General features: G+C 41.6%; 1 protein-coding gene and 1 long non-coding RNA gene across 3 annotated transcripts in view; one reads left to right on the forward strand and one right to left on the reverse strand.

Moving 5' to 3' along the window:
• Window positions 1–2,278: 2,278 nt before the first annotated feature.
• The window catches only part of LOC106994211 (uncharacterized), a 33,112-nt gene continuing 7,990 nt past the window's right edge, over window positions 2,279–27,400 (forward strand). The window contains exons 1-3 of the long non-coding RNA XR_001440696.3: window positions 2,279–2,330; window positions 11,932–11,979; window positions 14,811–14,882. This is a non-coding gene — a long non-coding RNA (uncharacterized LOC106994211). The remainder of the gene's footprint in view (window positions 2,331–11,931; window positions 11,980–14,810; window positions 14,883–27,400) is intronic.
• Window positions 25,418–27,400, reverse strand: part of LOC106994212 (uncharacterized) — a 395,709-nt gene continuing 393,726 nt past the window's right edge. For both annotated transcript variants that reach the window (XM_077974173.1, XM_077974171.1), the window contains one exon: window positions 25,418–26,697. The gene's annotated coding sequence lies outside the window, so the exon portion shown is untranslated. The remainder of the gene's footprint in view (window positions 26,698–27,400) is intronic.

Raw genomic sequence — 27,400 nt, forward strand, 5'->3', positions numbered from 1 at the left:
AATGATTTTTAAGGTCTTAATCTCCTTAAGTTAAGGAGACTGTTTTAGCAAATATGTTTTGGAGCAGATATCTGTCTAGAATCGCTAGCACCTAGAGACAGAGACACTAACCAGAAGATGTTCCTGAAATACAGGTGGCAAAGATTTAATCCAGGCAGGTGGTTTTCAAAAATAACAATAAGGGCTAAGTCCAAGAATTGGCATAGTTTATACATAACCATAATGTTTATATTTATTTTTCTCCAAATAAGGCATTTCACTGCATAATATGTAGCTATGCTTTTTGAGTAAGAGGAAATACATATTAAACATTTCTAAAGCATCTGGAAAAATACCCCTTTCCCCCATCTGTTCTAGACAGTTAAACCTACTTTGGACCAGCTGAATTTTCCACAATAGTTTCTTTGGATATTAAAATGACTGAATTCTCCAAGCAGAAAATGAAAATCCTGAAATAGAGACGGAATAACAAGTATTACTTCTGTTCAATCAAATATAAAATTTAAGTGCACAATTAAACTCCTTCTGTTTATGTGCTTTAACATTTAAATCTTCTTACCCCATGCAATAACTGAAACTACCTGATGGAAAATAACCAATCTGAGACTGAATAAAATGAATCTAGTGGTCTCAGGGACGAGCACAGTTAGTCAACTAGTGTTAGTAAAATCCATTTTTATGTCTAATTTTGATTGCAAGTCATTAGGTCAGCACTGAGTTTAAGAATGTGGCCCAAGAGAAAAGCTGAAACATCATGTTCTCACTCTTTGCAACTTTAGCCCCATCTGGTTGAAAATTTCTGCGGTGGTTCCCAGAACAGCTTTTAGATAACACTGAGGCATTTGAAAGGAGCTTTCTAAGGACCAAATAATCTTCAAAAATTTCAAAAGAAAAACCAAATGCTCTTCTAAGCTTTTGCTACTCAAGATGCTTATTGTGGGCCGATCGTATCGACATGTCCTGGGACTTGTCAGACTTGCAGAATCTCAGGTCCCACCCAGGCTTACTGAATCAGAAAGTTCTTTTTCACAAGATCCCCAGGTGATTTAGATTAAAAGTTGGACCTATTAAGTCTTGTTTTAAGCTCTTTGAACAGGTTTTGGTTGGGGGTGAGAGAGTTCCATGTTTTAAGAGATAAGTGCTGATTCTTTGGGAGGAGATTTTCACTGCAGCTATGCAACTGAACAGCTCACTGGGAAAATGCAGAAAAGGAAAGAGCCTCTTTAAGATCACAGCCTCTGGTGGCAACCATGCTCAGAGGACTAACCCATTCTGTGGTACAGTGGAGTTTCTTCACGCCTTTAGGTCACTTATCAAGTTTAAATGAAACCTGCCTATTTCTGCATCAGGCAGGAGCTATTAATGCTTTCTCCACAGATTTGCAAACCCATGTGTTTGTCGTTATGCATTTAAGGATTAGCAGCCATCTTCAAGGGGCTAATCCTTCAGCGCCTGATCAGACAAGAGAAAATAATTAGACCTACAAATAGCCTGACTTTTTAATTGCACAAAAAACATTTCCCTCCTCCCACAGGAGGACACAGATCATTCCATAATCCAAGACATGGAGAGATGCTAACTGAGATGCGTGACAGGGTCCAAATTCAGTCTTTTTCCAATTTTTCAAAGTGCAATTCTGGCCCAAACCTCTGCACAAGCATAGAACCCTGCCAGTTACATCTTGTGCAGTATGAGGAAATCCTTTCCATTTTAGTCTCTGGCAGTCAGGACCCCTCTATTTTGTTTTGAGATTGATTTTCTAGCTAAAACTTTGTACTTTTTGTCCCCAAAGATCTTCATGGGCAGAACAGACAGAGCTGGATGGGGTGGATGAGGAGAGGGCCAGGTGGACAAATGGCTTCATGCTGAGGATGCAGCACAGGAATGGGCTTGTGGAGAAGGCTCTTTCCTTCATTTCTCTTCTTGGATCTCTTCTATCACAAGGGATATGTCAACCCTTCATGCTCTCACCATTATAATAGTAACTTTCGTGATCTAATTTAGTTAGCTCATCAGTGTGATTCCATTCACAAATGACTACCTAAAATGATATCTACATTTCAAATAATAATTGTAATTTAACCGTCACTTTAACTGATTGCCCAGCCTGCCATTTTAGGACTTTATTATCATGCTCTGCTTAGATATTTAAAAGGGTCTTCACTGAATCAGCCTAAAGCTTCTGAAAATCCCTACTAATGAGTTACCACGTGGAACCTTCACAGAATTCCTAAGCCTCAGTGTTCCATAATAGAGACAGGCATAGAGGGAAGAATGCTGACTTTGAAGCAAGATGCACCGAAGTCAGCATCTTAGCTCTGTCATCTTGGGTAAGTTACTAACGCCTCACTGAGTCTCAGTTCCTCACTGTATTGGGGGAAATAATACCTATTGCATAGTTTTCTGTGTAGATTAAAAGAGATAGCAAATGTAAGTTGCTTAGCAAGAATACTGGCACCTAGTGGGGAACCAAGAGGTTTAATCCTTATTTTAATCACCCTTTCCTTTCTTGACAAATGGTGTCTGTAGCCTGAGCCTGTCAGAAGGTTATGTGGCCAAAACTTTATCGAGTGAGTGCAATCCAGGGAATCCAAGGAAGCAAAAGTGAAGGAATCAGGTAAATGAGATGAAGGAAGAGAAGAAGTACAGGATGGTACATTTCCAAGCTGTCTAGACTGGACCAGAAAACATCCTTGTTGCTCAGTTATGCAGGACATCACCAGGGAGGGCATATGGAAGTGTGCGTCTCAGCACAATTTCTCGGGAGGAGGAGGAGAGAATAATCTATCTGTTGGCTCCTTTCTTTCTGCGTTGCTTGTTGGCTAAATCCAGCCCCCACTGGCACAATTAGATTGTCAACTCACCTAGATTTCTAAGTTATTTTTGCCACAAGAGTGCTGGCATTGAGCCAATGAAAGGGCATGAGCCAGAAACATTTAATACCTGTCTGTCTGCAACATGCAGCTTTGAAGATCCATCTTGGAAAGTCAGTGGGTTGGGTGGCTTAGGAGGCCTCTGGCATCTGCACCTAGCATTGACAGGAAAGCTCAAGGGTGGGAGTTGACGGCCCTGCAGTGTGAGGTCAGAGGTGTGACAGGACACACAGCCTGGTCCTTCTTCAAACTTCACGGGACTTCAGGACCAGCTGCTTGCTGCAGCAGAGTCAACCGCTGAGCAGCTCCCCTGAGTGGGCAGGGACGAAACTCAGTGGGCAAAGAGGGACATCTTCTCTCTGTGCCAATGATAATGCCATTGGTGCCAAGAAATCTCCCTGGAGAGTCACCCATAGCACTGAGCAGAAAAATAATAGCCAACCAAATCTGAGAAGTGCATGAATTGGGTCTGGTATTGTGAGAGTAGGATATGGGCTTTCAATAATTCATGAATGTGGAGGGATATAAAATCGGCTCTCAACACAGGTTTTTTTTTTGTTTTTTGGTTTTTGGTTTTTTTGTTTTTTGAGATGGAGTCTCTCTCTGTGGCCAGGCTGGAGTGCAGTGGTGCGATCTCGGCTCACTGCAACCTCTGACTCCTGGGTTCAAGCAATTCTCCTGCCTCAGCCTCCCAAGTAGCTGGGATACAGGTATGCACCACCACGCCCAGCTAATTTTTGTATTTTTAGTAGAGATGGGGTTTCACCATTGTTGGCCAGGATGGTCTCGATCTCCTGACCTCATGATCCGCCCACCTCAGCCTCCCAAAGTGCTGGGATTACAGGCGTGAGCCACCGCGCCCGGCCTCAACACAGTTTTGTCTTGGGTCAAGTTTATTTTTAGTGCCCTTCGGATTAAAGCTCAGGAGAAAGGTTGGGTTTAGAGACCTTGATTTGCAGAATTCGCTTGTCTTCTGTCTGACTTTAAAGTCTATTTTCAATCACATCATTGTGCCTACTGCTTCAGTACAAAGATGGTGCCAAAGCCATGGGATGGAATATCACCACCCAGAATGAGTAGGGACCAGGACTCCTCGGACCTGAAATGATGGAACAAAAGGCTATGGAAGCTAAGGTCTTAGCAACAGAGAGAAAGCCAAAAGAGAGAAATTAAGAAATTAAGAAAGAAGAGATTTTCAGATTAAAGGAAGGGATCCTCAGTGTCAGATGATACAGAGAGGCCAAGCAGAATAGGAAGAAACAAAATAACAGAATTTTGTAACTGCCACTCTGACCAGAACAATTTCTGTGGCAAGATGCGGATTAACTAAAAGTATTGCTGAGTATTGAGCAGTGTAGTGAAGTGAGGAAATAGAGCGAATTAAAAAAATTTTTTTTACCTAAAATTGGCAAATAGGAAGACAAAAGTTTTGGTACCTTGGTGGGGAGGGGGAAATCAGAGTTGAAGTAAGTTTTTTTTCAAAGCACAATTCATTTATTCAATCTGCTATGACACTATTGGGTGGTTTCCAACTTCTTGACAATTAGAAATAAGGCTGCTATAAACATTCTTGCAAATGTCTTTGGGTGCATATGTGTTCCTATTTTGGTTGAGCATCTCTAGCGATAGTCATGGTGCATTTCAATATTCAATCAATAGCTCAGTTTACTGATATGTCAGTTACATCATGTTGATAAACCATCTGTTACCTTACTATTTATGTAAGTTTCTGTTCTGTAAGTTACTGACGGAGGTGTCTTAAAACCCACAGTACATTATTGATAACTACGTCTCCTTTTACTTTTGTTAATTTTTGCTGTCTTAGAAAAACATACAAATTTTGAATTGTATATTTAACCATTAACAGATTTAGAGCTTTTTTATATCTTCTTGGTAAGTCAAAATTTTTGTTGCTGTGAAATTTCCTTCTTTATCTCTAGTAATATTTCTTATCTTGAAGTGTTCTTTATCTGATATTTACTATCTCTTGCTCAGGGTTTGGAAGGAATATCTTTTTCTATCCTTCTATTTTCAATCTTTCTATGTCCTTATATTCAAGACTTGTCTCTTGGAATCAGAATATGGTTTTAAAATCCTATTTTCTCTGATCAAACATTGCCATTTCTAAAGCATTTAGTTCATTTATGTTTATTATAATTATCTAGAAGCAAGGTATTTTTAAGATAGTGGAAGCATTTATTCTATTTGTGGGCAGGAGGGAAGGAAAATCTCACCTTAAGTAGCTGTCAGCCTGTCTTTCCCTGGAGTCCCCTATCTCCACATTCTTCTATGTCCACTTTGTCACAGCTTCAAAGGGGCAGATTTCCCAGATCCTGCTAATGCTGCTGTTCTGATTAATTTGGAACTTCGGAAGGAGTTTATTTGGAGTGGCAGAAATAATGACTTTTTTATTTATCCTTCTGACTTTTGTCTTAATATGTAATCCAATTTTATCTAATTTTTTTCACACAAGCTGGTATTCCCTGTACCCACTATACTATAACCTTCCCTTTATTTATAGAGTGGCTAATTTAGTGAGCACTCACTTGTGCTTGATGCATGGTGGGATGAAAGGGGAAGGGGCATGGTTGGGAAGGAGGCTGGATATACTGGCTGAGCACTGAACTGTGCAGCCTGTAACAATGGAGAGCTTGCAATTCTCTGATGCACAAAAGTTGACGCTGACCTTCTCTTGGCTGAACTGTTTGCCAGCTTTTCCTTAGTCAACTCCCAAATGACAGCATCCTTAGCAGAAAATCCTTGCCACTTGGTGAGACAGATAATCCCAGTGGTTAAACTCATGGGCTCTGAAGCCACACTAGTTTTAAAGCTTGGCTCTATTCCTTATAATCTGTGTGATCTTGAGCAAATTCTTTACCTTCTTGAGGCTTCATTTCTTCATCGGTAAAGTGGGGATAAAATGATACTACTTTATGGATTTTTAATTAGGAGAAAATGAACATACATGTTGTGATGTTAATTTTACCTGTCAACTTGGCTAGGCCACAGTACCCAGTTATTTAATTAAACAGTAATCTAGGTGTTGCTCTGAAGGTATTTTGCAGATGTGGTTAACATCTACAATCAGCTGACTTTAAGTAAAGGACACTATCTTCTATCATCTGAGTTGGCCTTATTCAATCAGTTGAAAAGCCTGAAGAGCAGAACTGAGATTTCCAGGGGAAGAAGAAATTCTGCTTCAAATTCTGCTTCAGCCTGCCGGCTGCCTATGGATTTTGGACTTGCCAGCCTCACAATTGCATAGACCAGCTCCTTGGAATAAGACACAACGTGTATTTATATCCTAGTGGTTCTACTGCTCTGGAGAACTCTGACTAATACATATGCGCAAAACCTCTGGCACAGTGCCTTGCTGGCCATCAGTCCTCAGGAAGTGTTGGCCTACCGTTATTATTCTACGCATATCTGATTAGCACAGAGAATGCTTTCTGGAAGCATGAAGCTGTCAGAGGATAATCCCTACCAAAAGGCAAGCTCAACAGTCATTCATTCTTGTCATACCTCCTGCAGTTGTGACCTGCTTCTGTTCTGTTCTGTTTTGTTTTTCCTGTGCAATGATGGTCCTTATGATGCTCTTCATAATATCACAGGTCTTGCACCACGCCCCACTTGGCAGCTGATTTGCCCCCTGTGCTTCTCTGACATTTCCTTGAGAAGGCCACTGGCCACCAAGCTGCACTTCAACCTCAACCTCTACCTCTTCCATCCTCTGCAGCACCTGTGGCACTGTTGCTTGTGTGCCCTTTGTGGTTGTTTTGTGAGTCAACATTGAACCCTAGAATATTCCATAATGGAACAAAGAGCGACCACAGAGAGTTGAACTCCATCCTGATTGGACAAAGCACCCTATGAGATGTCAGCTCATTGGCTGAGAGCTTTGGATAGCACTTTATTTACTCTATATAAGAAAATATTTTTGTAGGTCAAAAAGATTAACCTACAAAAAGGTCAAAAAGATTGAATATTGGTAACTTCACATGCTTCACCCTAATAATTGTACTCTTCCTTACTGGAATGGATTTATACAGTCTCTCTCTCTATTTTTAATTAAAAGATGTTTCTATGACCAGAGTATTACAGCAAATCAGTGCCGTATAGGACTGCACTAAGCAACATACATGTGTTCTTACTGTTGTTATCCTCATGAGACTTTATAGCAAAAGGCAATCCAAGGGCACCACAGAGTGAGCCTTGGCCTGAACAGGCCACTTTCCTGGTCTTGGTCTCTTGGAGATGGAGTGGGCTCAATGAGGAGGTACGGGAAGCTCTCTGATTGTCATTACAGACAGGCAGGCTTGGAGCAAGCTATGCCTCCAGCCCAGAGGACCATCGCAGAGCCATTTGTTTGCTCCCCTGAGTATTAGGTGTTTTGTTAGCAGCTCTTCTCTGCCAGTGAGTGATTTTCATTGTTTTGTGAATTTTTAGTACAGATAGTATCAAAGGCTATGTGGCAAGATGCTAAGCATATACTTATGTAGGCTTTTGCGAAGCAGAAAAATATTGAATTTTAGTCATTAAAAATTGTACACTTCTGTCTTATGCATCACACCGTCTACAGAGGCTGTTGAAGTGCCACATCCTTACTGGATGCTCAGTGAACACGTAAGCTGCCATTGATGTAGTGGTGACAAGGCCTTGACTTTTAGCTGGACTAACCAGGCTTAAGTCATAGTTCTGCTACTGCATCGTTGTGTAACCTTGGGGAAGTTAACCTCACTGTGACTCAGTTTTCTCACCCAAAATGTGGACAGAAACAATCCCCTATCTAAAAGGATTGTAATGAGATAGTATCTGTAAACCATGGTGCTATGTATATAAAAAGCATAGTATGTGCTGACTATTGTTATTCAATGAATGACTCTTAGTACACAGGAGACATTTTAAAGTTCAAATTGTGTTACAAAGAAGCAATACAATGCCGAAAGCAAACAATCTACGGGATGCCCAAACTCCAAAAACTATCCTATGCTTTCTCTTGTTTTAGGATGGTATTGGTCACTGTGTGCTATTATGGAGGTCATAGACTAGCTTAGGTCTCAAGAGGACTTTTGTTACACTGTTTCTGTTCTAATCCATTTCTTCTGCCTGGCATTTGATACCTCTTTGACAAATGCCTGAAGTGGCTGATGCAATCATTTCCTTCCTACTGACCTGTGGCTGTGGCATTGATATTGTTTGCTGGGCTCCATCAACAAGATAACTTGACAGGTATATCCAGATCCACCCACTTACCCTGAAATTAGAGACTGTATCTATGCATTTTGTCCACAATGAGTTAAAAATGAATATATTTTGCTTCTTTTGTTCTATTGCTACCTGGCATTTTAGAATCTGACAGTATGTAATCATACTAAAGTATTATTCTAAACTTCTTTGAAAGGCATATCTCACAAGAACTCAGAGGAAACCTAGACATCTTTATGAGTTCTTTTCAAAAAATGTCTTGGAGGAAGCTTGGAATATTAACAGTGCCTGATTTTTCTCACTGCTCTGAAAACTGCATTCAGATTCACTCCAAAGCTACAGAACTTGCATCAAAGAATTCAGCCCAAGAGGAGAGAAATGGCCTTTCCAGCAAAAGTGATAAAAGTAACCTAAATTTCCAGGGTGCCTTTCCACTGAAGAACTCATAAAGGCTTTACAGGATTTGCTGAAAGGATTTCTATCCAGAAGGGTTCCTTTTCTTGGGTAGCATTTGATTGATAAAGTTTCTCAAAGTTTAAATATATTTCTGAATGTCTTTCTCATCTTCGTTACTGTGTTTTCTGCTGGAAAGCATTTCAGTTTAACTTATGGACATCCATTCCTTTAAAGAAAAAAATCAGGGCAAGAGCTGAGTCACTTTTCTTAGTCCTCTCATCATTGAGTTTCTCTGGATAGCATTTTCTTCCCAAGTCCTCTTTTCTTGTTCAGCCACTTCTAACTTCGTCTTTCCCCTGCATTTTAATCATTCCCAGCCAGGGCCAATGAGCTGACAGTGCCTCACTCCAGGGCCCAGGGCCCCAGTTAACAGCCTTATGTTTTTTTTTCTTTTTGAGACGGAGTCTCGCTCTGTCGCCCAGGCTGGAGTGCAGTGGCCGGATCTCAGCTCACTGCAAGCTCCGCCTCCCGGGTTCACACCATTCTCCTGCCTCAGCCTCCCCAGTAGCTGGGACTACAGGCGCCCGCCACCCTGCCCGGCTAGTTTTTTTGTATTTTTTAGTAGAGACGGGGTTTCACCGTGTTAGTCAAGATGGTCTCAATCTCCTGACCTCGTGATCCGCCCGTCTCGGCCTCCCAAAGTGCTGGGATTACAGGCTTGAGCCACCGTGCCCGGCTAATTTTTGTATTTTTAGTAGAGATGGGGTTTTACCATGTTGACCAGGATGGTCTCTATCTCCTGACCTCATGATCTGCCCACCTCGGCCTCCCAAAGTGCTGGGATTACAGGCATGAGCCACCTCGCCCGGCCCCATGTCTAATCTTTAAAAAAATGTTTGCAGAGATGGGGTTTTGCTATGTTGCCCAGGCTGGTCTTGAACTCCTGGCCTCAAGTGATCCTCCCACTTTGGTCTCCCAAAGCACTGGGGTTATAGGTATGAGCCGCCACATCTGGCCTATATCCTTCTATTATAAGAGCTGTATATGTTCATTATAAAACAACTTAGAAAAAACTTTCTGTATGTAATCCTACCTCAAAGAGATTAACAATGCCACCCCCCCTTTTTTACAGTTTCGTTATTGACCCTCAAAAGTCAAAATTAGAGTCATTCCTTATAGGAATGATTTTTTTAAAAATCAGAACTGAAAGAACCAGTACACTTGGCATGATGTGCCAAGTATTTATAAATTTTGTATCGATTTTGTAAAAAGCTTATATTATTTTGTGACTATTTCCTCAGGTCTTATATCCTCCAGCGACTCCATGAGTTTATTGTTTGAAAGCATGTGAGGGTTTAGGTAATCCCAAATGCTCATGAAATTCTAGGCCCTGAATGATGGATTGTGTTGCTTGTGACTCCAAAGAAAGGAAAATAATAACAGACCAGGGTCCCTGGAAAGTGAAGGGACAGTTATAAATGTAACAAACCTTCAGAAATGTGTATCAATCATGGTCCTCCAGAATAGAGTCAATAGGAGATATGTGTGTGTATATATATATACTTAGAGAGAGAGAGAGAGGCTTATTTTCAGAAATTGGCTCACATGATTGTGGGGGCTGGCAAGTCTGAAATCTGTCAGGCCGCCTGGCAGGGTGGAAATTCAGGCAGGAGTTGCTGTTGCAGTCTTGGGTCTGAAATCTACAGGCAGGGTTTCCACATTGCAGCCTTGAGGTGAGGGAGGTGGAGTTCTGTACCCCAAAAGTCACTCAGCAACCTCTTAAATAATTGCTTTCATTTATAGTCTGCAACCAGGCAATTCAATACCAAAGTCTCAGGAGATGCCTGACAGTAAATGGCTGAAGAACAATCCAGAACTCAAAGAAATGCTTGAAGTCAAATGCTCCTTCCTGGTTCTATTACTGCATATGTGTTGACTTAAATAACTACTGTTTCTTAATGATTCTCATTTTCAAAGGCCAAACCTCCACATTAAAACCAACCAACACAAATCATTATGAAACTGTTAGGGGATAGGCTGATTCCTGTGCTGAAACTCGTCAACAGCGTACAAAGATGAAATGCTTCCCCAGTGATTTTACAGACCTGCAGCCAACGTTTTAGGCTTCGGGAAATCTGCAGCCAGGTCGGTGTCTTCTGTAAGCAGTGTCTGCTATAATTAGAGTTTGGGTCAACTCAGAACCTTTGTATATACTTATTGATTTGTATAATAGCACAGAAAGAAACTTCAGAATAATCCGTCTTATAAAAGGCATGGAAAAATCCTGTGTAAGTGTGAGTAAATTGAGTCCAGGGCTTCCTTACTCAGGTGTTGGCGCAGAGAAGACAGACCTGGTATCATTCAAGGATACAATCTGCCTGGGTACATAAGAAAAAAAAAGGAAGATGGATAAGGGAGTTTAGGGTTTAGGCAAGAGTGGGATGGAGGTGCTGCACCATGAAATCTAAATTGCAGAGGAAGGGAGGGAAGTGAACAGAGGCAGGGCTGTGGATAGGGCCAAGATGGAATATGGGTGAGTTGGGGGCCTTGCTGACAGTTCCAGGTCAAAGCCTGGGACCATGTGCCGGGGAGCAGATGCTCCACAGAGGCGGGGGCCTTCACCACAAGGTGGGGGAGGTAAAGGTCTAGAAGAGATCTGGAAGGTGGACAGGACAATAACCCTCACCTCCTGACCTGGGGAATAACAATGATAATTATAATGATGGAATATTAACAGCTCCCCATTCTGGAGAGAGAATTTGGAGCCAGGTACACACAGTAGGAAGACCGTGAGAAGACACAGGCAGAAGATGACCATCTACAAGCCAAGGAAAGGTCTCAGAAAGAAGCAACCCTGCCAACACGTTGATCTTGGATTTTAGCCACCAGAATTGTGAGAAGACAAATTTCTGTTGTTTAAACCACCCAGTCTGTGGTACTTTGTTATGTTTATTAAAGGTGCAGAATTGGGATCTGTACCTGTTTTCACTTTATATCATCTGTAGGGAGGGATGTCTTTGCTAAGTAAGCAACTTTGATTACAGTATCCCTCCTTTTACATTCCTACGAATTTTCTCAATTTTATATATGTATTTCTCTCCCACCTCATTGATCTGATTATTAGTAGTAGGTGTGAGGATGAATTAAAAGGCACATTGGCTCTGGTACTAAAGGAATAGAAAAACAAAAAGAGATTCTAAATATTCTCATAGAATGTAGAAGTGGGGTGAGATTCTTAGAGTTTTACTCTCGACTGCATGATTTTCATCATGTTTCAGAAATCTGAATGCTAAGGAGGTTATGAGAAAACTATGCATATAGGAAAATAGCAACAACCAAAAGATTTAAGGAATGTAAGGAGTACATATGAGGGCTTATGTACATTCTTTTACCTGTAATTAACCATACAGATTAAACTGCACACACATTTAATGGCGTTTTCTTTTATTTTTTCCAGACATTCATTTACTCCTTAAACAGTTTGCCCTCATTTGCACAGAGCAAGGTAAGGTCAAGCACTAGACCATTGTTAAGTACTATTTTAACACATATGCACATAATTCCTTCTCTCTGTGGCCATGTGTTCAGAACTGCTAACTGGATACAAAGGAAGGAAGGATTTCAGCATTCCTAGTTTGGGTGACATTTTCTTATGATCTCATGATGAGCTTGAAGCCAGACATAATAAGTTGGCCTGTCCTCAAGCCACAAGAACTTGAAAGAACCAGATCTGTCAGACACATCAAACCCACCTTGGTTGGTGTGAACCACTCAGCTGTCGGCACATGTCCTGTTTGGTTTCTTCTTGTGAAACCCCAAACTCCAGGATGTGCACGTGGTATTTTTTTCTATAAGGTCTATTCCAAAACCACTCAGTTAACATGCTAAAGCAAACCCATCTGAGTTGGGCTTCCTTTGGGTTATGCTTTCTTTTTGTCCTTGCAGCCCAGCCTCCTGCCTCTTCCTCACTCCAATATCATCCTTCCAATGCTTGGTCCCACTCGCCCTCATAATCCTCCCTTCCGAACCAGTACACCCGACACCCCCGTACTCCCCACTGTTTACAAACTCCCCTATAACCTCAGACTCCTCTTTGAACCTCCTCCTGGTCTCCCCAATGTGACTGTCACTAGCTCTCCCCCGAGACATCCTAAAGACCTCATGTTACCTTAATCATGTCTCTGAAGATTGTATCTCCAAATGAAGTTACATTCTGAGGTACTGGGGATTAGGACTTAAACATGCAAACTTCTGGGAGGACACACACTTCAGCCTATTATGGTGCCCTTCCAAAAGCTTCTGAATTTTAAGTCAGTGGAGATTTTTTTGAAATCAGTTGAGCTTTAATCAGTAAGGTCTCCTGGCTCTACAGACAACTTCACAACACATTTTATGGAAACGGACACACAGATAGGAAGGGAAGGTCTCTTTAGCAACCTCATTCTTCTTCTGAGAATGTCGAATGCATCATCGACCTAGAGAAAGCCATTACTGAGAAGCCTAGTCCCTGTAGAACAAGCACCTTCTCAGGCAAATTCTCAGCGCATTCTCAAATTGCCCAAAGTGCTAGCACTTGACAAAGGTCAAGGAAATAACAGCAAATCATTAATAAATGAATCCATCACTGGGTACTGCCTCTTGGGTCACTCCTGAGCTACTTCTCAAAAGAGTTTTCTTACCTGAGGTTTCAATTTCTGTTACTATGATAGATTTTAACCATAAAAAGAATCTATTTTGTAATGAATGGTCTACCAGCCTGGGCCTTGGAGTTGTTCCTGACCTTTGTTTCCAGTTAAACAGTGGAGGGGAGCCACATTAAGGAGACCTCACCATCAAAGACAGGTAGCATCACGGGGATGGAAATAGGCATAACCAACATTTAATCAGCACAGTTTAACACAAAGGATGAACAAAAGTGCCTGACAGGAATGGAGGGTGGGAGGGTTGTAGGAGAGAGCATGAAGTGAACTCTGAGAGATGGCCCAGGGTGATGTATTTACTAATGGTAAAGGTGAAATTACTGATTCCAGGAAATGAGTCAAGGTTTGGAAGAAGAGGTGGCAGTTTTACGATGTCTTGCAGCAGAGGGAAAGAGCTTAGTGAATGGTGATGGGGGACATGAGAAGTGTTCCAGACAAGTGTTCATGAAGTGAGTCTGTCAGCAACAGGCCGCTCCATCCAGCACAAGCTGGCCTGGTGGAAAAGTTATAACTTAAACATTGCTCAACACTTGGTGTGCCAGAACATATTGTACCCCTTGTTTGAGAAGATCAGTTTCTTTTACCCCCTTCTTGGCATTTCAGGAAGCCACATGGATTTCTCCCCAGCACCCCACTCCTTTCCAGAATCCCATTTTCTCACTCTTCAGCCACATTGGACCATTGTGCAAATCTACACACCTTTTCAGTGCTTTCCCTGCACATGCTCTTACGGGTGTTATTTCTCTCTGGAAAGTTCCTATGCTTTGATCCTTTCTAAGACTTATTCAGTGTCAACTCCTTTACAAGGATTCTCCTGACCCTTTTACTTTGAATGTTTTCTGTTCCTCCTCTGGACACCTATAGCATTTTAAACTTACGATGAAGTTCAACCTGTTTCATTATATATTAAGATTAACTTTCTCTAATCTGTCCCCATTTCCAATAGACTATCTAACTTCATGAAGATGCGGATTTTTATTTTCACTTTCTTTATATCCTCACCTATACCAAACACAACCCGTGCACATAGAATGTGCATCATAAATACCAGTTGGGTGAAGCGGAATCCATATTTGCTGAATGATGTTGAATGGATGCATGAAAATGGCTCCCTTCCTGTGGGTACTTCCTTACTGAAAGTGAGATCAGAGTTCCACACAGCATGGCACTCTGGGGGCTGGACCACAAGTGCAGGAGGGGTGGATTGGTGCTAAAGTGTCAGGGTATGGTGTTAAGGGCACTCACAAACTACGATCCCAGGGTGAAGCCAGAGTTGAGAATGAAACAGATAGTCCAAAGGAAATGTCAACTGAAGAGGCAGCAACCAAGAGTTCAACAGGGCACAGTAAGCCAGCTGGGCTGAGGAATGGCTGGGAGGTGTGGTTGACGGGTCTCCTCAGAGAGGCCAGGGTTAAAAGATTGGAACCTAGTTGGTGAAGAACTATTAAGTGGAGTAAGCTCTTTAAGATACTTTGCTCCTTTACTGTTTCATTCAGAGATGTTTCAAACCATTGTTTGCCATTGTCTTAGTTCAGATATCATCAACATAGCTTGATAGAAATTCTTACCAGTTAGTCTGGGAGGTCATTTTAACCACCTCGTTGGAGGTCATTTTTCTTAATCTTTCCTTTAACAGGAAGCCTTCAAAGTATTCAGCCAGTGCCGCGTTGTTATCTGTTACCTGCTACAACCTTGAAAATGAGGTGAGGTGAGGTGAGTGGATTTCTCTAACTCTGGTCCAACCGAGTGGCTGGGAGAAGCCACTGATGACTCGTCACCTCAGTGACAGCCAGCAGAACTTAGCCAGCCTCCTAGAATCTGATGACCAAGTTGTGTCTCTTTGAACTTTGATTTTCTTCTGGGTTCTCGATCTATTGGTAATGGTGAGACGTGGTGAAAAGGGTTCTAAAATTAGTCCAAGTCCCACTTTTTTCACTGAAAAACTTTGTGGCTTAAGGGTAGATACCTTGCTTTTATTTTTTATTTTATTTTATTTTTATCTTTATTATTGTGTTTTGAGATGGAGTCTTCACTCTGTCACCCAGGCTGGAGTGCAGTCGTGCGACCTCGGCTCACTGCAACCTCTGCCTCCTGGGTTCAAGCGATTTCTCCTGTCTCAGCCTCCTTAATAGTTCAGATTACAGGCGTCTGCCATCACACCTGGCTAATTTTTGTATTTTTAGTAGAGATGGGGTTTTGCCATGTTGGCCAGGCTGGTCTTGAACTCCTGACCTCAGGTGATCCACCCGGCTCAGCTTCCCAGTGTTGGGATTACAGGCATTAAGTCACCTCGCCCGGCCACCTTGCTTTTACAATGGGATAATAATCACAAGTAGCCCTATTTGTAAAATCTCGAAGGTCGTGGCCTGGACACAATAGATTCTTGAGGCTGTTTTCTTCAGTTAGTTTAGTTATTGTGTTTATTAATGGTAAGTAAATACTATTCCTTGAACACTTGTGTGCAAGGGGCTCAACGGGACAGTCCCTCTAATTACCTACCCTCTATGCTTTGGCCTGCTTGTCCTATGGACCAATTTGCCTTGAGGAATCCACAGTTCTAATAAGCCTCTGCTGTCTAGAAAAAATACTGAAAGTGAAATCATTGATTCATTGATATCTGTCTCATTACTTTATATATATTTCTGTAAAATGAAGATGATTGAAAAAAAAAAAAAAAAAAAAAACTACCTGACAAAGCCGTGCCAAAGATGAAATGTGACTTGGAAGGGATTTGTGGACTGTGAAAGCCTTGAGAAATGTAAATGATCATTACCGCCATTTGTTCTCATTTGTTCTGCCCGAGTGCCTCTTCCGGCCGCCCTGGTCTGAGCAAGATCAGCAAAGGAGCCGGGAAGGGCTAGTGGCTTTTCACGCCGTGCCTGCCCTCTAGTGGCTGTGATCTGCAGCCGCTTTGCCGAATGGGTGGCCCAGAGAGGAACGGAGGAAGTTCAAGGAGAAGTGTTCAGCGGGGCCATCAACGTTGTCCTCAGCCTTCTCTTCTGTGGGAGACAATGCCTACACTCCTTTACCTGTCTACAGTGCCTGATGTAGTGGAGGGACAAGGCTTTGGAGGTCAATAGCGCTGACCCTGTCATTTACCACTGACCTGAGTCAATTTACCTAATATCCTCTGTGCAAAATGGGAGAAATTGAAAGTGGTTGTGAAGATTAAATAAGCTAATTTATGTAAAATAGTCCTCCCAGTATCTGGCACATTTTAAGCATTTTTAAAAAGGCTTTTCATTCCCTTCAAACTTTATATTTTGGGGTTCGTATTGGCAGGCTACTTGGGGCTGGGAGTATATATTTAATCCTTATTTAGATCATCTTAGATGTGCTTCCAAGAAGCAGAATGTTCCCTCTCTAACCCTTTCAAAGGGAAAACAGCTGCCCTGGGACTGATAAGTTCTACAATTACAGGGTTTGATAAATCTGCTCATCTAACTCTGTTCTCATTTTTCTTTTCCGATATCTGGGTCTACTTGCTGCTTTAACTGGGCATTGCATCCTGCCCAGCAGAGATTTTGAGTGGAGCATCTCTCTCACGAGCTTCTGAGGTCAAGAACTGTCTTATCATCTAGCATATTGCCCAGGTCTGATCTTCAGGAGCTGAGCGTGAGCAGCATTCACGGGGCAGCCATTCCCTCCATTTTCCCTCTGCCCTGCATCCAACACCAAAGGGCTGAGGCAAATCAGGTCACTCTCTGTGCTTTGCTGGGAAGGCACACCTTCAAGGCAGGAGACATCATTTGCTATTTCCAACGTGGATATTTTCGTATTCTCAGAAATTTTCAGACATTTGAAGGGATGGGTCTTTAAATCACACAGAGGTAACACATTGAATGACTTCAGGCCAGTTACTCAACCTCCCGGAGTGTGCTGGGACTGGCTTACAAGAGTCAGTTGTGCCTCTCTCTTGTCAACTGCACATGGGAGCAAAGATCTGAAGGAGATAAGGGAATGAGCTGCTCAGCTATCAGAGAAGACTGCTCCAGGCAGGAGAACGAACAAGTGCCTGGCATGTGGGGGAAACATCAAGGGGCCTGGTGTGACAGGAGAAGAGGGAGCAGGGGAAAATTTATGGTTGAAGAGGGAACCAGGCCTTGTAAAGACACTGCCTTTTTCTCAGAGTGAGATGAGTAGTAGAGTCTGAGTGGAAGAGTGAGTGGAAGGTTTAACAAGATCATCCGAATATTGGTCCCCAACTCTTTTCTGGTTTGTAGAGTTTCTGCCGAGAGATCTGCTCTTAGTCTGATGGGCTTCCCTTTGTGGGTAACCCTACCTTTCTCTCTGGCTGCCCTTAACATTTTTTCCTTCAAGTCAACTTTGGTGAATCTGACAATTATGTGTCTTGGAGTTGCTCTTCTCGAGGAGTATCTTTGCGGCGTTCTCTGTATTTCCTGAATTTGAATGTTGGCCTGCCTTACTAGGTTGGGGAAGTTCTCCTGGATAATATCCTGCAGAGTGTTTTCCAACTTGGTTCCATTCTCCCCGTCACTTTCAGGCACACCAATCAGACATAGATTTGTTCTTTTCACATAATCCCATATTTCTTGGAGGCTTTGTTCATTTCTTTTTACTCTTTTTTCTCTAAACTTCTCTTCTCGCTTCATTTCATTCATTTGATCTTCAATCACTGATACTCTTTCTTCTAGTTGATCGAGTCAGTTACTGAAGCTTGTGCATTTGTCACGTAGTTCTCGTGTCATGGTTTTCATCTCTATCAGTTCGTTTATGGACTTCTCTGCACTAGTTACTCTAGTTATCCATTCTTCCGTTCTTTTTTCAAAGTTTTTAGTTTCTTTGCACTGGGTACGTAGCTCTGAGAAGTTTGATTGACTGAAGGCTTCTTCTCTCACCTCGTCAAAGTCATTCTCCATCCAGCTTTGTTCCGTTGCTGGCGATGAGCTGCGTTCCTTTGGAGGGAGAGATGCGCTCTGATTTTTTGAATTTCCAGCTTTTCTGCACTGCCTTTTCCCCATCTCTGTGGTTTTATCTGCCTTTGGTCTTTGATGATGGTGACATACTGATGGGGTTTTGGTGTGGGTGTCCTTTCTGTTTGTTAGATTTCCTTCTAACAGTCAGCACCCTCAGCTGCAGGTCTGTTGGAGTTTGCTTGAGGTCCACTCCAGACCCTGTTTGCCTGGATATCAGCAACAGAGGCTGCAGAAGATAGAATATTGCTGAACAGCAAGTGTTTCTGTCTGATTCTTGCTCTGGAAGCTTTGTCTCAGAGGTGTACCTAGCTGTGTGAGGTGTGAGGTGTGAAGTGTCAGTCTGCACCAGGTGGGCAACATCTCCCAGTTAGGCTACTCAGGGGTCAGGGCCCCACTTGAGCAGGCAGTCTGTCCGTTCTCAGATCTCAACCTCCCCATGCTGGGAGAACCACTGCTTTCTTCAAAGCTGTCAGACAGGGACATTTACATCTGCAGAGGTTTCTGCTGCTTTTTGTTTAGCTATGCCCTGTCCCCAGAGGTGGAGTCTACAGAGGCAGGCAGGCCTCCTTGAGCTGCAGTGGGCTACAACCCAGTTCGAGCTTCCCAGCAGCTTTGTTTACCTACTTAAGCCTCAGCAATGGTGAAATTCAACAGCCTTTCAAGCTAAAAACTCTCAAAAAATTTGGTATTGATGGAATGTATCTCAAAATAATAAGAGCTATTTATGACAAACCCACAGCCAATATCATACTGAATGGGCAAAAACTGGAAGCATTCCCTTTGAAAACTGGCACAAGACAGGGATGCCCTCTCTCACCACTCCTATTCAACATAGTGTTGGAAGTTCTGGCTAGGGCAATCAGGCAAGAGAAAGAAATAAAGGGTATTCAGTCAGGAAAAGAAGAAGTCAAATTGTCCCTGTTTGCAGATGACATGATTGTATATTTAGAAAACCCCATGTCTCAGCCCAAAATCTCCTTAAGCTGATAAGCAACTTCAGCAAAGTCTCAGGATATAAAATCAATGTGCAAAAATCACAAGCATTCTTATACACCAATAGCAGACAAACAGAGCCAAATCATGAATGAAATCCCATTCACAATTGCTTCAAAGAGAAAAAAAAAACCTAGGAATCCAACTTACAAGGGATGTAAAGGATCTCTTCAAGGAGAACTACAAACCACTGCTCAGTGAAATAAAAGAGGACACAAATAAAAGGAAGAATATACCATGCTCATGGATAGGAAGAATATCATAAAAATGGCCATACTGCCCAAGGTAATTTAGATTCAATGCCATCCCCATTAAGCTACCAATGACTTTCTTCACAGAATTGGAAAAAAACTGCTTTAAAGTTCATATGGAACCAAAAAAGAGCCCACATTGCCAAGACAATGCTAAGCCAAAAGAACAAAGCTGGAGGCATCATGCTACCTGACTTCAAACTATACTACAAGGCTAGAGTAACCAAAACAGCATGGTACTGGTACCAAAACAGAGATGTAGACCAATGGAACAGAACAGAGCCCTCAGAAATAATACCACACATCTACAGCCATCTGATCTTTGACAAACCTGACAAAAACAAGAAATGGGGAAAGGATTCCCTATTTAATAAATGCTGTTGGGAAAATTGGCTAGCCATAAGTAGAAAGCTGAAACTGGATCCTTTCCTTACTCCTTATACAAAAATTAATTCAAGATGGATTAGAGACTTACATGTTAGACCTAAAACCATAAAAACCCTGAAAAAAAACCTAGGTAATACCATTCAGGACATAGGCATGGGCAAGGACTTCATGTCTAAAACACCAAAAGCAATGGCAACAAAAGCCAAAATTGACAAATAGGATCTAATTAAACTAAAGAGCTCTGCACAGCAAAAGAAACTACCATCAGAGTGAACAGGCAACCAACAGAATGGGAGACAATTTTTGCAATCTACTCATCTGACAAAGGGCTAATATCCAGAACCTACAAAGAACTCAAACAAATTTACAAGAAAAAAACAAAAAACCCCATCAAAAAGTGAGCAAAGGATATGAACAGACACTTCTCAAAAGAAGACATTTATACAGCCAACAAACACATGAAAAAATGTGCACCATCACTCGCCATCAGAGAAATGCAAATCAAAACCACAATGAGATACCATCTCACACCAGTTAGAATGGCAATCATTAAAAAGTCAGGAAGCAACAGGTGCTGGAGAGGATGTGGAGAAATAGGAACACTTTTACACTGTTGGTGGGACTGTAAACTAGTTCAACCATTGTGGAAAACAGTGTGGCGATTCCTCAAGGATCTAGAACTAGAAATACCATTTGACCCAGCCATCCCATTACTGGGTATATACCCAAAGGATTAAAAATCATACTGCTATAAAGACACATGCACACGTATGTTTATTGCGGCACTATTCACAATAGCAAATACTTGGAATCAACCCAAATGTCCATCAGTGACAGACTGGATGAAGAAAATATGGCACATATACACCATGGAATACTATGCAGCCATAAAAAAGGATGAGTTTGTGTCCTTTGTAGGGACATGGATGCAGCTGGAAACCATCATTCTCAGCAAACTATCGCAAGAACAGAAAACCAAACACTGCATCTTCTCACTCATAGGTGGGAACTGAACAATGAGATCACTTGGACACAGGAAGGGGACCATCACACACCAGGGCCTATTGTGGAGAGGGGGGTGGGGGGAGGGATAGCATTAGGAGATATACCTAATGTAAATGATGAGTTAATGGGTGCAGCACACCAACATGGCACATGTATACATATGTAAGAAACCTGCACATTTTGCACATGTACCCTAGAACTTAAAGTATAATAAAAAAAACAACAAGATCATCCGGTTTCTCTGTTAAGATGAGGCTGTAAGGAGCAGGTGTAGACTCAGGGAGAAGAGGTAGGAATTCTTGCAGCTTTCCAAGCAGATGCCCATGGCATGGGCAGGTTCAGGAGTGGCGAGGGGATAAGCTCCTGGATATCACATGACAGCAAGGCCTGAAGATTTGCCAATAGATTGTCTCTGGAGTGTGAGAGAATGAGGGGAGGTGAGGATGAGTCCAAGCTTGTTGACCTGAGCAACTAGAGGGATGAAGCTGCCATTATGAAAATGAGAAGACTGTGGGAGGAGCTGGTTTGGGGAAGATATCAGGAGTTGGATTTTGGACATGTTAACTTTGAGATGCCTAACAGACATCCATGAGGAGGGCAGTTTGATGTTTGGTTACACAGCCCGCAGGTCAGGGGAAAAGTTCAGACCTGATGTAAGAGTCTTCAGCATAGAGATGATACTTAAAGCCGAGACATTCAATGAGATCACCAAGGTATGACTATTGATAGAGAAGAGGTCCAAGCAGTAAGCTCTGAGGCACTCCAGTGCTGAGAGGTCATGGTGGTGAGGAAGAGTCATGGAAGAATACTACAAAGGAATAGGAAGTAAGCCAGAAGTCAAACTAGGGAGCCGAGGAAAGAACATACCATGGAAACAGGGAGTAATCAACTGTGTCCGATGGTGTTGATGGGGCAAGTAAGATGAGGACATAGAATTATTTCATTTAGCAATATGAAGGTCATTATTGAGTTTGATAAAGAAATTTTGATGTAGTGCTCCACATCCAGATTATAAAACCAATATTGTAGCTTGTTAACTTGTTTACATTTCTTTCTATCACACTGATGATTTCTTAGACACAGGGAATATGATGTCTCACTCATTTCTGTGTCCTGGCATGCTCAATGACTATTTGTGGAATGAATGTATAAATACACAAAAGGGAGTATTTTAGATATTGGCCTAGGATGCCCATGTGGGGCTGCAATCACCCCAGGACTACTGAGTCAGAAAGATACCTCTACTAAGGATTGTACTTGAATCACCTGGGGATATAGGTGACCATTTGTCCTATTCTTAATAACACTATCATTCCAGAAGTCTCATTTTTTGCATATCGTCATCATCATCACCATCATCATGATCATCATCATCATCATCATCCAATAACCACATTCTGGCAATTCTTCCCTCATGGTTCATTTTAGAGTAATTCTTCTGCCTTTACTTACCAACTTCTCATACACCCCAACATTATAAACTCTCTAATACAATTTGCTATTGCTCAAGACTAATTGTTTTCATGCTCAAACTTTCAAAGACCTATATATTATACTTATTATTCTTTTTGTGGCTTTAAAGGGTGCCTATCATTTAATCATTGAACTGGAGATATTTATTGAGTGAGGTGTGTGCCATCTAGATGTTACTCTTTGGAGATACATGGTGACCAAGTTAGATACAGTGACTGCCCTCAGGGAGCTTGCAGTCTAATGGGTTTATGTGGCAGAGACATTAAACAACTACAGTAAAGTGATAAATGGCATGAGAGGGCAATTGGCCTCTTCATCCATGTTTTCCAGGGTTCTGTCCTAGGTCCTCCTTTCCTCACTATGTGCTCCGAGGTGATTTCTTTCACTCTCTGGGATTCAATTAATGACTCTCAAGTAGAGATCTCCAGCTCAAATCTTTCTAAACACATCCAAACAATGTCTCTTGGGCCTCTTTTCTTAGGAGTCTCAAAATCACTCTCACAGACAATGTGTCAAAAACAGAAGCAATCATTCCCTGTCCTCCAACACACACGCACACCCAGGCTTTTCTGTGTTCTGAGCCACCATCACCTGCAGCATCACCAGGCCAGCTGCCCAGCTCATCACCAGAGCTCTAGCCTGGGCTTCCTGGTCGATCTCACCCTATTGTTAGCAGCCTGTCTTTTCTTCTATTACTTGTTTCTCCTAAGCATCTCTCAAATCCCACAGTTCCCTTTTTTCCTGCTAAAAATATCGTTAAATTGCAAATGTTAAATTTTATTGGACCTTTATTATGTATCAGGCCCTGTAATAAGTTATTTGTATGTGTTTCCTCATACAACCCTCAGAACAATACTATTGGGTAAGCTCCGGTGAGTGCTAGCATTATTCCCACTTTTACACATAAGGAGGCTGAGGTGCAGAAAAGTTAAGTACTTTGGAGAGGGTCACACAGCTGGTAGGTGAAAGGGCTTTGCACTATGAACCTGTGCCATTACCACAGAGCCCTTAGTTCAGGCAGCTGTCATCTCTCATCTGGATTTCCTTAATGGCCTCCAGCCATGCCCTTTTCTAAGCTTCACTTCACACCAGAGTAAAATTATATTCCTACTTAAAGTTCTTTAGCTGCTCCCCTCTACCCTTAGGGTAAATCCCAAAGCCCATATGCAGCTGTTGACATTGTTCCCCACTATCTGACCTCTGGTTACTTTTTAGGGCCTTCCCATTTCCTCCTTCCCCCACCCACCACACAGCCCTAAAGCACTTTATTTTTTAAAAAAGTATTATTTATTCCAAAGGAAACATTTCATTATATGAAAAATAATTTTTCTTGTTTAATATTCATCTCCCTCTAATCTCTTCCCCAAATACACTTCCCCCCACTTACGCTATTATGAATTTTTTTATTTTTAATTTTTTCCCCAAAGTTTTAAATCTGTTTTATTTTGAACTAATTTAGACCTACAAAAAAGTTATAAAAATACTACAGTTCCTTTACATTTTTCAACTGGCTTCCCCTAATGGGAACATCTTGTAAAACCATAGTACAATAATTACAAACAAGACATTAACACTGGTATAATATTATTAAAGACCTTATTGTAATTTGACCCTTTTTTCACTAATAGCCTTCATTATTTTTAGAAAAAGATAAAAATAGGACTGTGATGGAGTCACTTGCTTTTTTTTATTTTTTTTGAGACGGAGTCTCACTCTGTCGCCCAGGCTGGAGTGCAGGGGCACAATCTCAGCTCACTGCAACTTCTGCCTCCTGGGTTCAAGCAATTCTCCTGCTCAGCCTCCCTAGTAGCTGGGATTACAGGCACCTGCCACCATACCGGGCTAATTTTTGTATTTTTAGTAGAGATGGGGTTTCACCATGTTGGCCAGGCTGGTCCAGGTGATCCACCCACCTCAGCCTCTCAAAGTGCTGGGATTACAGGCATTAGCCACCTGACTTGCTTTTTTATTGCTACATAATAATTGTACATATTCATGGGATACATGTGGTATTTTGGTATAAACATACAACATATAATGATCAAATCAGGGTAATTGAGATGTCCATCACTTCAAACATTAATCATTTCTTTATGTTGAGAACATTCCAAATCTTCTCTTCTAGCTATTTAAAAATACACAATAAACTGTTGATAAACTATAGTCCCCCTACTGTGCTATCAAACATTAGGCTTTCTTTCTTCTAACTGTATTTTTGTACCCATTAACCAACCTCTTTTCATTACTCCCCACTACCCATCCCAGCCTTTGGTAAACATTATTCTCTACCTCCATGAGATCAACTTTTTTTTTTTTTAGTTCTCACATATGGGTGAGAATATGGAATATTTGTCTTTCTGTAACTGGCTTTTTTCACTTAACGTATTGTTTTCTAGGCTCGTCCATGTTGCTGAAAATGACAGGATATCATTCTTTTTATGGCCAAACAGTATTCCATTGTACATATACCATATTTTCTTTTTCTATTCATCCATTGATAGACATTTAGATCGATTCTATATCTTGGCTATTGTGAATAGTGCTGCATTAAGCATGGAAGTGCAGATAGCTCTTTGATATACTAATTTCCTTTCTTTTGGTGTATATCCAGCAGTGGGATTCTGGGTCATATGGTAGTTCTATTTTTAGTTTTTTGAGGACCCTCCATACTGTTTTCCATGGTGACTGTGCTAATTTACGTTCCCATCAACAGTGTGCAAAGGTTCCCTTTTCTCCATAACCTTGCCAACACTTTATATCCTTTATCTTTTTGAGAACAGTCATCCTAACAGGTGTGAGGTGATCTCTCATTGTGGTTTTAATTTTCATTTCCCTGATAATTAGTGATGCTGAGCATTTTCTCATATACCTGTTGACTATTTGTGTGTCTTCTTTTGAGAAATGTCTGTTCAGGCCCTTGCTCATTTTATAATGGAGTTATTTATTTTCTTGCTGTTGACGTATTTGAGTTTCTTGTATATTTTGGATATTAACCCCTTATCAAATATACGATTTACAGATATATTCTCCCAATATATAGGTCATTGCTTCACTCTATTACTTGTTTTCTTTGCTGTTCGGAAGCTTTATAGTTTGATGTAATCCTGTTGTCTGTTTTCACTTTTGTTGCCTGTGCTTTTGGGGTCATATCCAAAAAATTATTGCCCAGAAAAAGGTCATGTTGTTTTCCTCCTATGTTTTCTTCTTGTATAGTTTCAGGTCTTGGTCTTAAATTCCAGTCATTAATCCACCTTTTTTTATTGGTTTGTTTTTTGTGGTTTTTTTTTTTTTTTTTGAGATGGAGTCTCGCTCTGTTGCCCAGGCTAGAGTGCAGTGGTGCGATCTCGGCTCACTGCAACCTTCGCCTCCCAGGTTCAAGTGATTCCCCTGCCTCAGCCTCCCAAGTAGCTGGGATTACAGGCACGTGCCACCACTCCCAGCTAATTTTTTTGTAGTAGAGATGAGATTTCACCATGTTAGCCAGGCTGATCTCGATCTCCTGACCTCGTGATCCACCTGCCTTGGTGTCCCAAAATGCTGGGATTACAGGCGTGAGCCACTGCACCAAGGCCATTAATCCATCTTCAGTTGATTTTTGTATGTGGTGTGAAATGAGGGCCCATTTTCATTCTTGTGCATGTGGATATCCAGTTTTTCCAACTCCACATATTGAAGAGATTCTCCCCATTGTGTGTTCTTGGTGCCTTTGTTGAAAATCAATTGACTGCAAATGCTTGGGTTTATTTCTGGCTGAAGCACTTTCTTTGGTTCAGCTCTGAGTCATCTCCGTTTTCCTCTGTTTAGGAAGTCTTCTTTTCACTGTGACTGACCCTCCTCCTTCACTTATCCCACATTTTCTGGAAATATAATATTTTATCAGTTAAGTTTCAGTTCAGAAGTTTTTTCTAGGAAGCCTCCCTGATTCCCCAAGTCTGGATGAGATGATGTGAGAGGCAGAGTACTGGCTCCCCGAAATGTCCATGTCATTAATGCCCCGTACCTGTGAATATGTGACCTTGTGTGGCCACAGGACTTCGCAGATGTGATTAAGTCAAGAATACTGAGATGGGGAAATAATCTTAGATGATGCAGATGAGCAGTGTGATCACAAGGATCCCAATAAGAAGGAGTCAAGAGAGTCAGAATCAAAGAGGCAATGTGACTGTGGATGCTCCAGAAGCTGGAAAAGGCAAGAAAACATATTCTTCCATAGAGTGTCCACAGGAGCACGGCTCTGCACACTCCTTGATTTAGCCTTGTAAAACTCATTTCGGACTTCTAAACTCCAGAACTATAAAATAATCCATTTGTGTTGTTTTAAGCCACTCAATTTGTAGCAGTCTGTTGCAGTAGTAACAGGAAACTCATACAGATGGATTTCCCTGTGCTTCCACACCTTCCACACACTATGTCTTCACACTGCAGATTCTATTTCAATAGCTCTATTACTTGCTGTCTCCTAAGTAGCCCATAAGATCTGTAAGAGAATGCACTGAGTCAATCTTATGCAACTGATATTCTCAAGGACAAACATTGCTGTTGGAACGTAGCTGGTGCAAAATTAATATATTTTTGGATGAATGCTTGTCAAATGTGTGGAAATGATATAATGGGTTTTCCAGGTTTCTCAGGGAATAACTGTGAGAAGAAGGTAAGTGTGGTGTTTCTTTGTAGGCTTATCTCAATCTTAAGTATATATACTATATAGAAGGAGCAAAAATTACTGCTTTTTTCCATGGGATCATTCTTAGCTTAGTTTGCTTGGCTTTGCATGCCTGGAAATTGACCCTTTAATAAAGTGCTTTCTTGTGTTTGCAGTCCTGCAGGCACAAGATTCCTTGTTATGAAGAGCTTAAAATAACCTTTCTCAATTACTAGCCTCTCCTGCCTGAAACCTCAGGTTAGTGATGTCAAACAACTTACGATCGGCAGGTGACATACTATCATTTGAGAGACCTCTTAAAACTAGATATTCTGAAGCTAAGGCCTGGACCTCTAGTATCAGAATCTCCAGGAGAGGGATCTGGTTCTGCAGGTGATTCTGATGCACATCCAAATTTGGGAACCTCTGAGACTCAACCCTACAGGAAGTGAAGTGCGGCTGTCACTTTGGCCACTAGATGGCAGGCTTTACTCTCCACCCTGTGATTCCAGCACAGAAAACTTGTTACACCACCCCA

Source organism: Macaca mulatta, chromosome 17, assembly GCF_049350105.2.
Source record: "Macaca mulatta isolate MMU2019108-1 chromosome 17, T2T-MMU8v2.0, whole genome shotgun sequence".
In the NCBI taxonomy this organism is placed as follows: domain Eukaryota; kingdom Metazoa; phylum Chordata; class Mammalia; order Primates; family Cercopithecidae; genus Macaca; species Macaca mulatta.